Below are 6,111 nucleotides of genomic sequence, written 5' to 3' on the forward strand. Positions count from 1 at the left end.
CTCACTAGGTTGCCTAATGCCCCTTTTACATCTTTATTCCTCAGGGTATAGATGAAGGGGTTGACTGTAGAAGTCACCACTCCATAGAAGAGAGCCATGAACTTGGGCTGGTCCCTTGTGATGGAGGAGGAAGGCTGAAGATACATGCTAATAGCTGGACCATAAAATAAGGAAACTACAATAAGATGAGAAGAACATGTTCTAAAGGCCTTTTTCCTTCCCTCAGAAGATTTAATCTTAAGTACAGCATGTCCAATACTAGCATAAGAGGCTGAATATACATGCTAATAGCTGGACCATAAAATAAGGAAACTACAATAAGATGAGAAGAACATGTTCCAAAGGCCTTTTTCCTTCCCTCAGAAGATTTAATCTTAAGTACAGCATGTCCAATACTAGCATAAGAGGCAATAATTAAACATAAAGGAATAACTAAAATAAAAATACACCACAGACAGTGCAAGTTCATTAGCTTCCTTTTCACCACAGGCAGTCTTTATCAGAACTGGAATCTCACACAACAAGTGATCCAGTTTATTGACACCACACAATGGCAATTGTAAGGTAAGTGTGGCTTCCAATAAAGCAAAGAGCACTCCAGTCAGCTACATAACACATGCTAGTAAGATGCAGATGTGTTGATTCACGATGAGGGTGTAGTGCAGAGGCCTGCAGATGGCCACATAGCGGTCAAAGGACATGATAGCCAAGAGAAGACATTCTGTGGCCCCCATAAAGTGGAAGACATAAAGCTAAACTACACATCCTACATAACTGATGGTCTTCTTAGAGCTTCCCAAGTTTAACAGCATCAGAGGCACAATGATTGTGGTTAAACACATGTCTAAAAAGGAGAGGTTGGTGAGGAAGAAATACATGGGACTAATGAGACGGGGGTCTAACTTGGACACCAGAATGATGGCTATGTTTCCCTTCATGGTCATGGGGTATGTAATAAGAACAATGAATAGAGGAAGCTTTAGCCAAGGGAGATCATTTAAGCCTAGTAGGATAAACTCTTCAGGGTGGCTTTCATTAATGAGTGCCATTCTCTTCAAGTTGTGTCATCTGTAATAAGGAAGTGGCAAAACTTTACAAAGTGTTATAAGTAATTAAAAAGCATAACCAGACATTGGCCATATGATTACAGAGGATGTTGTGCAATAACTTGGATGGAAGAAGGCAAAATCTGTCACTAGGTGACCAAATTTCTATTTATGACACTCAAGAAATGGCAGTTACATTAAAAAATAGCTAAACATTCTGAAACTGAATTTTCTCCTTTGAATAATAAAGGCAGACAATAATGTTCTCCTTATGGTGAAAATTTAATAAGTAGTGGTAACTCTGCTGGAAAACACCCAGACAGTGGTTTTCAAACTTTACCTGCCATAAAAATCAGCCAGGGGTGGGGGGCTGTTTAAATTAAGTTTACTGATTTTTATCTTCAAATGTCTAGTAGAGCAGCTATGGCATGGAGTCCTGGAATCATACGAGTCACTTTGCACAAGCAGTGCTGCAGCATTTCAGAAATGATGGGAAGAGTACAATATCAAGGTAGTGATAGTATAAGAAAGATCAGAAAAATGTAAAGATCTGAGAATCATCATGATAGGCCTGTCCTACCCCAACAAGTTGGTTGAATAATTTTACCATCTCCATAGGGAGTGAGAAGTCTGGATTTAATCCAATTTCTACTAGCTACTTGGAATTTAGCACGAAATCAAACACTTTCAACATCAGTTTCTTCAGGTATAAATAGTGTGTGTGTGAAGGTACAATGACATAAGTTTCACCATGCTTAAGAATTTATCTAAAAAATGTGTAGTAACAAAAATGTTGGTGAAGATGTGAGGGGAAAGGTATACTTATATATTGCTGGTGGGACTGCAAATTGGTGCAACCATTAGCAGTATGGATATTTCTCAGAAAACTTGGAATGGAACCACCATATGATCCAATTTTCAAATTGGACTTCAAATAAGCATACTACATTGATGCAATAACATCAATGTTTATAGCAGCTCAAACCACAATAACTGGAACCAAACTTGGTTCCCTTCAATAGAATAATGGATAAAAAATATGGTATATATACACCATAGAATATTACTTTACCCTAAAAATGAATGACTTTATGAAGTTTGCCAGTAAATGGATGGATCTGAATACTATCATGCTAAGTGAAAAAGTCAATCCCCAAAAAGCAAAGGTCTAATTTTCTCACTGATATATGAATACTAACACACAATGGTAGCAGGGAGGGGAATTATACAAAGGGGAATGAAGGAAATAGAGAGGGTTTGGGAATAGGAAAGACAGTAGAATGGATCAGACATAACTTTCCTATGATCATATGTGAATACACCACCAGTGAAACTCCACATCATGTACAACCACAAGAATTGGATCCTACTTAGAATAAGTTATACTCCATGTATGTAAAATATTTGAACATATACTCTACTGTTATGTATCCTTGAAAAGAACAAATAAAAAAATAAAACTACACAAAAATAAAAGAAAGTATTTGTTTGTGTATACTTTATTACATGCATAACTATTACTTCAGACCTCAATATGTGTTCTTTTATATTTTATTTTAGATAACTTGTCCTTCTTGTAGAGATTATTCATAATTTTGTCTTAATAAAAGAGTTTGGACAGGTTCCATCGACCCACTAATCATAGGTAACTACAAATACAGTTTCAAATTCCACATCAGCTGCTATCAGCAGAAAATTTGATATCCTAATTCAGGCTCAGAGACTTTTTAAAATATACAAGTTATTTTATATTTCCAGGATGTATGTATGTATGTATGCATTTATTTATTTATTTTGCTAAAAGGAGTATTGAAAATAACAAAATCAATAAGCTGAGTAAAACACTATGTTGAGAGAGATGAATTAGGTAATGAAGGTTTTGGTTTATGTTGCAGATTTCATAAAGCACACTCCACCACAGTCTTCTGTAAGAAGAGGAATATTCAGAGGGGAAGTTGGGACAGCATCCCAGCAACAAAATTCAGAGTCACACTGTTAGTCAATTAGCAATTTCAAGGTACTCTTCTCAGGGTTACAAAGCACAGTTTTCAAATTCTCTATTCATTAAATCTGCAGTGTCATCTTGTAAGAATTACAGAAAGTTACTCAGAATTAATATGTGAATGTTGCCTTTTGATTATATGTATTGTATTTCAGAAGAAATAGCAATGATAAAACAATAGTAATTCCATATTTGACAAAACTCCAATAATGTTTTATGTCTACTAAATCAGTAGTACCCACCCACCCTATGACAAAGGAAATTTTAGTATCCATATTTTAGGATATTGTTAATCATTAATTCTTAGAGTCTCCTAGTAATTAGAAAGGTAAAGGTAAAGATCAAAATATAATCAATGCCTTAAATGAGGTAGTGAGATATCAAGATAACTAATTTGGAGTTTAAAAAGTTTAAAGATTAAAAAAAATATGTACTGCAAATTTGTTCTGAATTAGTGTGGCTCCTTTACTTTAGCCATATGACTCAATATGTTAATAGGAGCACAGATAATTTAGAAACATCTCTGGGCCCAAGTTTTCTTTCACAGAAAAATACCATGATGTGGAAGAGATATGAAATAAGCAGAATCAGAATTATCCTATTGAAAAACACATTTTTAAAAAGTTACAGTTCACCCACATTTTTAAATAATTACCATAAAAGACACATGATTTTTATTTTTTTAAAACATTGTTATGTTCACATCATATATTTTTCTACCATAGGCCATTCCTTAATTGTTTCTTTTGCTAGCTTTTTTATGTCAATAATGCTTTATTGAAATATGCTCCATTCTACAATTTTTTAAAGAGGAATTTTCAATTTGGTCGTCCAGGAGTTTTTCCATACCTTATTATATCTAACACTGATGTCAATCATCCCTTCAGTATGCTCTCTGTGATTTTATTTAATTTGTATTATTTTGGACATTGTTCATATTTTCTCTTTATTAAGTATGGTTTTGACTGTGAATGGTGTTCACCCTGTTCCTTTTTTCTGTATATTTGCCTAGAGACAAAACAGCAGGTATGCCTAATCCATGCAAGTCACTCTAAAGTATATTTAAGGTCATTAATTCTTCTTATCTTTTCTGTATCATTCTCATATTTCATTATTTTAACTCTTGGATTCTATGACTTTTTGATCTCCTACTTCCAGTGATTTCCCATCCCTATTTCACTACATGGAAATCTATACACAGACATTTAAAGCCACTTTAGTAAGTTGGTAGACTGTATTCTTTTTGCCATTATCTTTGTATCCACCCTCATATTTTCATTCCAGTATATCTTGTTTCTACTTTATATTCATCCTATACAATATTTAATTTATACTTGCAATTAGTGTTTAGCTTTATATAGAGTAGAAGATCACAAGAAGAAAAATACAGGTTATTTTCATCTGACCCTGAACTCTAATTGAAACATATGGGGAAATCAATCCATAAAATTTTGAACTTATGTTAAAATTGATTGATATGAGATAGTCATATAATTGATTGAAAGCTTCATATCTCATTCAAATAGTTAATATTTGTCGGAACTATGTTTTTATGCTTTTACCATCAATTTCAGTGAGAAACTAAGAGAGACATTAATTGCAAGTGAAGTCTAGTTGTTCACAAAGACACCAAGCTAGTTATTTCCAAACATTATAAAAGGTTTCCTGAAATGAAATATACTCTGCCTTTCATATGTGTATTACATAGTATGATGTACACATTCCAATCTCCTCTGAGAATACATCCCCCATAAAAACAAGTATCTTCTACTTACTTTATTTTAATAGACTTCAATATAAAGGAAATGTGAGGAAGGATATTTAAATTTTTAAATTTTCAGAGGACAAAGAAACTTTAGTTCACAGATGCATATTTAACTATTAGCTTCAGAGCAGTTAGTTTTTCTGTTGATGCAGATGACAAAGGAAGAACGCCTAGGTTAGGAAAGCAAAGTAGAAAATATTCAGAGTGCTTTCTGAGCACGATATTTACATGATATTCATAAAAATTCTTGTGCATTCTTTTCACATAGACCATTCTTTTGTCCTTTTCCCAGGTGAGTTATCAGAAAAAAATTGGGGGACAGAGTTCTCTATGGAAATGCTTCTTTTGTACAATTAGTTACCTACTGATCTGAGCTCATTCAATTACTCCAAAAAGTGAACTCTAATTTCAAATGGAATACAATTAAAGATGAATAAATTAGAAGAAAAAGGATACAATTAGAATAGAGAAAGTTTGAATAAATGTTTCAAGGGAATTTTTATGAGAATTCATTGAATATCTTGCACCACTAATTCTTAGAATAGCTCACCTAGATTTAATTATTTCTAATAGTAATTGTAAATGAGCATAAAATATGTTTAAAACAAAACAAAAAAGTGATCTTTCCAATGAGAAGTATTAAATATTATATAAAAACTTCACAATATTTGTTTTTCTAGAAAAAATGTAATTATGATTTCTGTCTAACTCTGTATTGTCTTCCTCTCTACATATATTAGTCACATATGTAGACAGAATTAATATTCTTTTCAAATTACATGTATTATATTAAACTACATTATTTAGAAACACAAAATCAATGACATTGAATAGAACAGAAAGCAACAAGCTTTTCCTTTGACTACTGTCCCTAGTGGTGTATAATTCACCTTCTTTCTCTAAAGGTAACTATATCATGTGAGTGTATTTTTATGCATTATATATGTGATCATTATTTTTCAGTCTGCTTTCCCTTTCCTAGACCCACCCTCTATTCAAATATATATGTATTTTTTTCCAGAAGACAAAATTACAACAAATTTTATCATATATCTAATTGACTTTTATTCACAATTCATGAATATGGGCAGCTTCCTTTCTCCTAAATAGAGTGAGCTCCCACTGGTTAATGGCAGAACAGAAATTATCAAGGTGGATAACAAAGAATTAACACTAGAATAAGTTCATTGGTAGATGTCAGTTCACTTCTTCAGGTTTCTTTTTCTCTTTTCTTTTTCTCCCCCTCATCCTCCTCCTTCTCCTTTTCTTATTCTCCTCCTCCTCCTCCTCCTCCTCCT

At 33.0% G+C, this 6,111-nt stretch overlaps 1 pseudogene; it reads right to left on the reverse strand.

The window, feature by feature from the left end:
* The window catches only part of LOC107160784, a 10,155-nt pseudogene extending 9,106 nt beyond the window's left edge, over positions 1 to 1,049 (reverse strand).
* Positions 1,050 to 6,111: the final 5,062 nt, after the last annotated feature.

The sequence above is a fragment of the Marmota marmota genome, unplaced genomic scaffold, assembly GCF_001458135.2.
Source record: "Marmota marmota marmota unplaced genomic scaffold, marMar, whole genome shotgun sequence".
Lineage (NCBI taxonomy): Eukaryota > Metazoa > Chordata > Mammalia > Rodentia > Sciuridae > Marmota > Marmota marmota.